The sequence below is a fragment of the Alligator sinensis genome, unplaced genomic scaffold, assembly GCF_000455745.1.
Source record: "Alligator sinensis unplaced genomic scaffold, ASM45574v1 scaffold647_2, whole genome shotgun sequence".
Classification (NCBI taxonomy): Eukaryota; Metazoa; Chordata; order Crocodylia; family Alligatoridae; genus Alligator; species Alligator sinensis.
Window position 1 is genome coordinate 5,840,271 of NW_005841832.1, and position 9,992 is coordinate 5,850,262.

General features: G+C 45.9%; 1 protein-coding gene across 1 annotated transcript in view; it reads left to right on the forward strand.

Moving 5' to 3' along the window:
• The window catches only part of PLPPR5 (phospholipid phosphatase related 5), a 116,017-nt gene that overhangs the window by 50,205 nt on the left and 55,820 nt on the right, over positions 1 to 9,992 (forward strand). The window lies entirely within an intron of this gene.

A 9,992-nucleotide genomic window follows, 5' to 3' on the forward strand; every position in this document is an offset into this window, starting at 1 on the left:
TCCCAACTGCAGGTGATTCCTCAGCCTGATGAAGGGTTTTTCAACCCAAAAAGGTTGCTAAGATATATTTCTGTTGGTCTGGTAAAAGATACCAGGCTAGATTGACCCAAAAGAAAGGACTTTGTCTGCCAGTGCCATATCCTTAAACCAACACCTCTAGCACCTGACTGAAAGGACGCAGGGCCCTGGGCACATCTAAGCCCCAGGGCTGGGGCTGGCAGGGAGAGTTCTCTTGCAGCTGCTGGAGAAGAAGCTACTGCAGGAGAGGAAAGAAAGGCTCTGTCACAGTTTGGCTGCTTGAGAAGCTGCTGATGCTACTGTGCTTGCTGCTCACTAAGTTATTATTTTACCTGTTTTCATTTAAAGTGGTGGACCGCAATGAGGCTGTAGGGGAGGAGAAGACCTCATTGGGACATACTACCATGTTGTGTAGAGGCCCCAGTGCCAGTGGGGGCACGCCTTATGCACACACACACACACACACACACACACACACACACTGTCGCCCATGTCATGAGCTGTGCTTGTCGGCAGCCTGAGGTGAATTTTCCCAGAAACCCCTGTAGCGATCTCCTTCAAGCCTGGTAGGCTTTATGGCCTCAGCAGGGGCTGCCATGCCTGCAAGTTTCATCCAAATCAGGGAAGAAATGACAAAGTTATAGTCAGTTTGTGCTTCCCCATTATTGCCTATGTATGAAATGTCAAAACAGTGTCGAAGCAGTGAAACAGTTTCGACGAAATGAAATGGAACAGTGGTTTCAAAGCTAAATGAAACACGAAACAAAACACTGTCCCATTAAAACATAAAAACAGAAGTCAAAATGAAACAGTGCTGTTTCACACAGCCCTAGTGGGCAGGTGGTAGGGGGTGTGTGGGTGGTGAGGCTGGTGGGCTAGAGGGGGGAGTGCCATAAGAGGTTGTCCTCCAGGGCCTCCCACACTCAATCCCTGGCCCCAGCTGTCAGGTGCATGGCTCATCTGTGGCCTTGCCAGAGGGGACCCACTGCTGGTGCTGCTGCAGCTCCTGCTCCTGTTGCCAGGCTGCTTCTGCTCTGTGCACCTCCTCTGCCCAGGCATCCTAGAATGCTTCTGAAGGAATGGGCTTGTCCGAGGCATTGGTTAAAATGGCCCTGGTGAGAGTCCAGGTGCCTGTTGTATGGCCTCATGAGGCATGGGAGTAATGGATAGATTGGGTCCCTGATGAGGGGTGAGATGACAACAGTGTCCAGCCTCATGCCCTCCATTCCCAGCACAAAGCATCTGCTTTCCATGAGCGTGCCCAGTCCTACATTAGAGAAAACATCCACATCATGTGTACTGCCTGCCGAGCTGGTGCTGAAGTGCCCTGGTGGTCAATGACCACCTGGAGGGCCACTGAATGGAATCCCCTCCAGCTATAGCAGGGCCAGCCTGAGTGGAGTCAGCAGGTGATGGGGATGTGCATCCCTACCAGGGCCCCAATGCACTGGGGGAACCCCAGTGCCCAGAGCTCTGTCACCACTGCTTGGGGATCACAGATGTGGAGGACTCTATCCACCAGCACATCCTGGAGGGTGCCATACAACTCCAGGATGGCATCCCTAGCAGTGGCCTTGCCCACTCCAAATAGGTACCCCACATATCACAGGCTGGCAGGAGTGGCCAACTTGACCAGTGTCACGGCCAGGTAGATGTCAGTGGGGAGGGCCTGGTGCATCTTGGTGTCCTAGTGCTCCATGTGAGGACAGAGCTGGTGCACCGGGCCATCAAAGGTGCCCTGGATCATTCTGAAGGCTTTGACCCACTGCTTGTCCTCCCAGTCATGTTGTACAATGTACTGTGCCACCAGTCCTGGCTGGCATGGTGGGCCTAGACGTGGTGGGGCTGGAGGGCCAGGAGGGTGATAGTGGCCCTGGGGGTGGCATCTTGGAGCCCCTGGTTGTCATAGCTGGCAGCAGCAGCTGCATGGGATGGTCATTGTCCAGGTGGTTCCTGCGGATGGGGGAGCCAGGCAGAGCAAGGTAGCCACGAGCCAGGTGCTGGTTATGGCAGTGAGCCAGCAGGACAACCACAGTGGCTGTGAGGTTCTGGGGACCCTGTTCCTGGGTGCCAGGGCCAGGGGCTGGGGCAGTCATGGCTGAGAAGCATAGCTGGGGCAGGAGCAGAGCTGACATGTGCTGCCTGTGTCCGTGCCATGCTGCTTCTCTCAACCAGGAAGTGTCTGTCCTGTTTTAAAGATGGCTGCCAAGTGCTAGCAGCTGAGTCTGGCTCCAAAGTGGCTGCCAAGTGCTGGTACCCATGTGGCCAGAGGCTGGAGCTCTCCCCAGTAGCCACAGGCAGACACGGCAGGACTGGAGGGAACTGGCACTAACTTTAGTGCCAGTTGCCTGCATGTGTAGACACCTGACAAAAATCTATTATTGCGCATTAAGCTAATGTGCTGTAACTTTAATCATGGCTAACTGCATGTGTAGACATGCCCTAAGTAATTGTTGTTCAAGCAAGTAGTCATATGGACTTCATTGTAATTATTTTCATGTGGATTTCCAGAATTCAGAGCCTGGCACCCTGGTGTATAGCAATCAACTTGACCATAAAAAATGTTTCTAACCCATTCCTTTATTGGGCCTAACGAGCTGAGCCAAAAGGATTAATGGAACATTATATTATTTGAAGGGTGTACTTAGAAAAAGAAAAAAGAGAAAAGAAAAGAAAACATTTTGATGCAACTTCCTTACTTTATATTTGTGTCTATAGTTTTTGCTAGCCAAACAGTCAAACATATTTTGACTTCTATATTTTTGCAATAGGGCAAATAATTTAGACAGTTTTTAATCTATCATTTCACAATATGTGAATAAATCAACCTGTCCTTTTTAGGCATTTTTAGTTCCCCAGGGATTGCACACGCACACCATCAAGTCCAGTACAACTTCAGTGGGAGCTAAAAATATTTCTGAGGTCGTTGGGTTGTCTCTCTATTCTAGCAGTCATCAAGGGATATTCTATGGTAGTTGCTGTGGGAACCTGCATTCCTTTTTTGCAGTTTACGTTGACAAACAAGAAGCTAGAAAATGTTTTGATCTGAAAATAAACAAATTGAGTGTCCCAAATCAGAAATGTTATATTTTCTTAATTTGTTAAATGGCTTCTGACTAAACAAAAAAGCACATCCAACATACATGAATATTTATAATTCTGTAATCTTGTTGTGGTACTTTTCATTATGTTTGCACTGCCATGGTTAAGGGTGTTTGTCATAATTTCTATTATAAATTATATTCTCAGAATTTTATATCTTAACCATAAATATTCACTTGAGTCTGAAATGTCTTTTAAAACCTCACCTAAAAGTTCATTGTTTTGCTCTTCTCCCTCATGCCACACTAAACATGTTTGTACAACAAGCTAAAAATATGTGTGGGGCTATTTTTAAAAGTGGAGTGAAAAGGGGGTTCTGGATGTGTTTTATTGTCTCAAAACTAAAAAAGAAAGCACCTATTTAAAATTGATTTAGATCTTGTCAAAGATCCTGAATTGATAGCCCTGCAAACTGCACTTCTTTGCAGATCCTCAGAATAGCAACGGCAAGACTGGAGCAAGCTTTGTCAGACTACTCTGCCAAATGCTAATCTATATTGAGTCCTTTCCTACTTGAGGGTGAATGGGTCTATATTTTGCATACTACTTCTACTGGGCTGCTTGTATCAATATTCAAGTAGCTACCTAGGAACAGTGGGAGCTACTCCACTCTCTGAATGGATATTGGTAAAGCTTGCTCAACCCAGTCCATAAAATCTTCTTAATAGGGTCTTGTTAGAGGTAAAGATTTCCTGGACTTGACTTCAGGCCAAAGGAAAGGGATTCCATTTGCTAAACTCTAAATCTTCCTGAAATGTAGCAGTCACTCCTGATGCCAGATCTAACTTCCTATGCAGTTATTTTCTGGTGAAGATACATAATTTGGGACTATAATATGCCTCTGGAAAAGCATATTAGCTCTTGCATGCATACACAATGGAAGAAATGGAGCAAGAAACCTCTCATTCCATTCTTAATCCACATTAGGGATATGGATAACTGCAGCCTTGGTGAGTGATGCAAGAATATTTTAGAGGGCACCAAAGGATGTAGGGAGGGACAGGATGGAGACCATGCCAGTACTCTCCTCCCTCTCCTTCCTTCTGCTGCACTGCATAGTGATGTTGTCATCCTGAGAGAACATTTTCCCTGAGCTATTCTGGGTCAGTGATGCTTCCAGTTTCTCCCACCTCTGCTCTGAGGTATGGCTGTGCCTTACAGGATGATAGAACCTTCTCCTTGCAATAATCAACAACAGGTAATGTTACCTAGATTAGAAGAATAACACAAAGATCTGTAGGTCCAAGATAATCCATTGAGAAAGAGGAAGTGAGCAGCCCATTAATGAATTTTTTAGATGACTGTTACATAACAGGAGCTGCAGATATACATAGGGGCAGGCAAATAATTGAAAGAGATTTTTTAAAGGATTTTAATGGACAGAAAAATAGCATTTAAAATAATATCCTTGAAAAGTCCTTTCACAGGTCCTTTTGCAGTAAGGTTAGAGTGGCATGTAGAAGGACCCTGGTTGAGGCCCAAGAACAGCCCACTCCACACGTGTCTACTTCCCCCGTTCCTATATCTCACCTGCCACAATTTAGTGTTACTGAAACAGCTGTCAGGAGGTGGTACCTAATGATCTGAGGTTTGTGGAGATGACTTGGGTCCCAATAACTGCAAGTCTTCTGTGGGGCTCTGCCTCCTCTACACCCTACCCCTTTCCACTTGGATGTTGTCAGTGCCTGGCATGGGCACCTGGTTTGGCCTCGGTTGCTTCACCCGAGGTGACTAGGGTTTACCTGCACTTCTCTGAGCCAAATCCCAGTGGGCTGGCCTGTCCCAGGCCAAGCCCTTTGGATACTTGGGGGCCACTGGTACCACAAATCCCTGTGTGGCCCCTATGTGTACCTGACTGTGCGGGCCGCCTCCCGATCCCATCCATGTCGCCATGTGCGGGCCGGGAGCGATATGCGGACCCATCTTTGCGCACGCGGGCTGTGGCCAGCAGCCCGGGCACGCGGGGTCAGAGGAGACCGTGCGGTGGCAAGGCACGCACGGGCTAGAATTAGTCACAGAGGTGTAGTGGTTGATTTAAAGATTGTTTACTTACACCAAAGATGGTCGCAGTGCAGGCAGGAAAACTTGCTTGACTTACAGTTGCAGATAAGAAGATAAGAGGCGGACTAGAGTTCCTTCCCGTGAACACTCTTCTAGCCCATCCGGTTGGAGGCGCTAAACCGCGAGCCTGTCGCACCAACCGAAGAAAGTACTCGAGACAAAGAGCTCTGAATAAACTCACATGAAGTTTGCTAGGCTCCGTGGGTCCTTGTGCACACAGGGAAGAGGGATATGTCGAGGACTGCGCTCGGTGACGGGGAGAGGCTAGAGGCTGATCAGACCCCTGTTGCCTGCTTTAAATGCGCTGGGTCCGATAGGCTCCGCAGCACTTAGAGATCTTCATACAGCATGAAGTCTCCTCCTCCTGGTGTTCGTGGAGTCCTCCCTTACGGGGGTTCTCCTCGGAGTTCTCCAACTTGGGCGGAAACCACCCAAGCCTCTTATACGGCTAGCAAGCCAATCACTAGCCGCCACGTGTGAATAATTTAACACAAGCCAATAATGGGGCTCGAATTAAAATACAAATGGCGGGAACTCTTTGCACCGAGCATTTCTTAGATGCAAAAAGAAATGCACCCTGCAAAGAAAGCTACAAATTTGGCGGGAAATTCTCCCTTGCACCGGGGTTCTCCTTTACAGCAGAAAACTCCACCGTGCAAAGAAGCTGCAATTTAGCGGGAAAATAATTCAGTGGTGCCAAAGCACACACAAAAACAAAAATCACAACTTTAGGTTGTGACACTGACCTTTGTCAGCTGAGGGACAGTCAGGGCTCCTCATGGAGAATTGACGGCTCCATGGTCCTTGATCCGGATCCTGGGTTCTGGTGGGGAGACGTGGCATAGGCCAGTGCCTGTGACAGTGTTCCCCTTTCATCTGGTGCTCTTTTATACCCCTGCTTGCCCCCACATGCCCTGTGCTCGCCACCAGGTGTTCCGAGCCTCAGAGGGATTCATCATTTCCTGTACCTGCAGCTCCTGCTCTTACCACCTGCCTCCTTGGCTGCCTGAGCTCCATGTTTCTATGGAGCCCTGACTCTGGCTCTCACTCCAGCCCAGGAAAGGGGCAAGCTGCAAGCACACTTTCTGCTGACCACTCGTCTCACCCCAGGGATGGGGAAGCAGCAGAGCCCCCGGTGTTCTGCGGGCTTGCCGCTCTCCCTCCAGGCCAGCTGTGAGCCCGCCATTTGTGGAGCACACCAATGGTTGTCGCCCTGGTGAGTATGGAGTTTGGCCGGGTCACTGCTACATGTTGTTGTAGCTGTGACTGTCCTGGAAATATGCAAGAGGCAAAAAATAAAATAAAATCCTTGCCTCAGTTCTTTTTGCCATATTGCCCAACATGCCAACAGGTAAATGGCTAGGGTGTTTACCAGGATGCATATTGTTTTACTACAGGGAGCAGAATCTTTCCTTCTTGTTTCAGTAAAAGATTAAGAAAAGCATAGTTGCAGATCTTGTCATCATAAGAATAACTAAAATCAAACAAATTAGACATTCAGAAATGGGCACCACAACTAGGCAGGAACAACTTAAATGAAAATATCATTTACAAAACACCACTCTGTTCACTTAAGAAAGAAGTTCAACAGCTGTTTGTCAGGATCTGCTTTCTCTATACCAGGGGCTGCAGTATTAACTACCCCATCCCCCATAATGGTACTACTGATACCACAAGTCTGGTGGCTGCAGGGATTAATATCACTGTCACCCATCCCACTGCTAAATTTCCGCACCATGGGCTGGATCTAGTGGTGGGTCTTCCAGACCACAAGAAGCCCTGGGGGAGGGATGACTTGCCTCTGCAGGATGTATGTTTGAAACCCTTGCACTACAAGACAGTTAAGTCTAGCTGAATGTTCAGTTGAACGTGTGACCAGAACATTTCTAAATGTCCCTGTTAGATGGAGAAGCTGTAGTTGAAGGCAGCAGAATGAATTTGACTAAAAAGAAAGTTCTGTTATTATCAGCTTGTTTGTTTGAAGTTCCTGGGTACAAAGAATGCAGGCATCTACTGCTGTGAACTTTCCATTTAAACATTAATTTTCTTTCCCATCAGAGGTTTGAGTCAACTAGTTCAGTTTGTTCAGAAAAGACAGTTTCCTGAATGAAAGACAGATTTCATTTGTTGTATACACTTTCTTTGTGGATAGTTCATCAAATTGGGGGCTGATTCTTCTGAAAATAGTAATTTTTAAAAAATCTCTGTGATGTTAGTGGTGCAAGAGCAGATCCCATAAACCCATTAACAAATTTCTACTTCACCCAGTGGATTTTAATGTAAACTTAATATGGATAGAGAAGTTAGCTCATTCTTTATGACAAGGCAGTCTTTGCTTTCTGTCGATGGTCAGCAGCATGTTAATTGTATAACAGTCTTTGTGAAGCACTGGGCATGAGATTGAACCAATCAAACTTGGTGAAAATGGTATAGGACTTAATATGTTGAATCTGATCGATCTATTCCAGTCTGCTGCACATGATATATCTAAATGTACCCAAAAGGCACCTATTGAGTGCCCAGCTAGTATTTGTCAGCATTGTACAGTAAAAGAAAACTTGAGGACAGTCTTTACAATTCCTTTCAAATGTCCCATGCTGCAGGTAACGACAGGAGATAATACACTTACAGGCACTTGTATATCAAGAGTGGAGACACCGCAGCTGTTCCTCTTGGGGGTTTTTCTCTGTCCCTCCTTCCCCGCCTCCTACAAACATACATCACTCTTCTGCTACTAATGAGCCCTTGTATTTTCAGAGCTGTTAATCAGTTTTTGAGAGGAGCTTCAAACAGGTTTTTTTCTGTACTAAGGCCCATTTTCTGTGTGCAGTAAGAGCTCTATTCGTGCATCCAAGAGCTGAATTGGCTCATAGCATGTATTCCAGAATACAGAATGATTTATTAACAACTGGAAATTAAAAATAGTTTTTATATGGTGACAATAGCTTTCCCCAATTTGTACTCTTTACTCAATATTCACCACTAGTTTAAGATGACAAGGATTGCTTTGGATTAGCAAAAGCACCAAGGCTCTTACTACAAAATTCTACCTTGTGTGTCCTTGCACCAAACATCAAACCTTACCATTTTTTTTTCTATAGTACATTTAGTGAAATACGATTAAAGTTATGGACTTGATCCAGCGCCTGTTACACCCAGTAGGAGCTTTTCCATTGACTTCAAAAGGCAATAAAGGTCTTGCATTCTAACACCGTGCACCTTGTTACTCAACTAACATGTTTGACAATAACAGATTTTGACATGGACATGTCACATTCAATGACTGCTGGTAGTCACACGAAGGGAAAATAAATGAATCGTGCAGAGCAGAGTTCACCACAAGATGTCTCACCACATATTATTAACAACCCATCTAGCAGTCCAATGAGGTTTGAGGAATGCAATCAAAGTTGTTAAGGGCTCTTTTGGTGAATACCTCAGAAGTGCAGAATAGATCAGGCTTGGTAAGCAGCTGGAAATAAAAAAAAATGTTATTTCAAGCACTGGATGAAAATAAATGCACAGAGAATAACAATTTGTGATGAACATTAAAGATATTATCAAGTTCTTGCTCATGAAAGTGAAAGTAAACTAATTTTTTGAAGACAGCTATAAAGCACAGGGAAGCATAAGAAAACACTTGCATGGTGCATAGAGAGAGAAGACAACTATATTTCAATTGTAAACAATTTGTTTTTTATTAACCAAGCCAAATAAAACATTTCTATTCTATATTTATAATTTAATCTTCTTTAACGAGACTATTTGAGCATGGAACCATGTTTTTTGGATTTTGTCATTAAGATGTAGCTTTAATGTTACTTGTTACCTTTTTTGGACCTCTGAGTTGGAAACTTAGATGTCCTTACAAGTATTTGCCATGTTGGTGTAATCATTAGAATGCACAGTCATTTAAATACGGAGGCTTGCTTGTCAAAAAAGAGAGATGGAGTGTCTATTTCTAATTGGTTAGTAAATTTACCCTCTTTTAGGTAACATCGATCTGTCCCTTTGCTGGAGCAGTTTATAACCCTTCCATTTTTTAAAAAGTGCATAAGGAATACACCAACAACTGTTTCCCCCCCCCCCTGTTAATTGCTGTCATGCATTTTTATATTGGCCTTGACAGAACTGTTGGAGTTCTAATACAAGAATCTATTCGACATGTAACAATTCTTTACGTCCATCTCAACAAGTGCTTGTTCCAGGGATTACGCTGGTTTTCATAAAGAAGCCAAATGTACTAAGGGCCTGATCCAAGGATCATAGAACCAGAAAGTGAGGGTAGGAAGGGACCTCAGGAGGTCACCTAGTCCAACCTCCTACTCAAAGCAGGGCCATCCCCAACTAGATCAACCCAGCCAGAGCTTTGTCAAGCTGAGCCTTAAAAACCTCCAAGGATGGACAGTCCACCACCTCTCTGAGGTCAGTGGAAAGCGATTCACTGAGATGTATTTGGGGGGTGGGGGGTGTTCTAGTCTAATCTGTTAAATACATTATCATTTTCAGAAGGATGTTGCAGCTGTGCTGGTCCAGGAATGATGCAAGGGGAAAGGACCCTGGCCTCTACATCAAGTGAAATTCAACAAGGCCGGGGCTCAAGTTAGACCTTCCAGACCAGCCCGTCCCTTCTGCTGCTCCCTCTTCCTCGGTGCCCAGCAGACAGGGAGGGACTCCCCCCGGCGGTGCTGCTTGGTGCCAAGCTGCCATCCCACAAAGTTGTGGGGGCAGCCTGTCCGTCAAGGCCGAGGCATGCCCTGGGCGGCAGGAGGAGGCTGGCAGCGTCCGGGCGCTCCCCGGGGCCGGGGCCG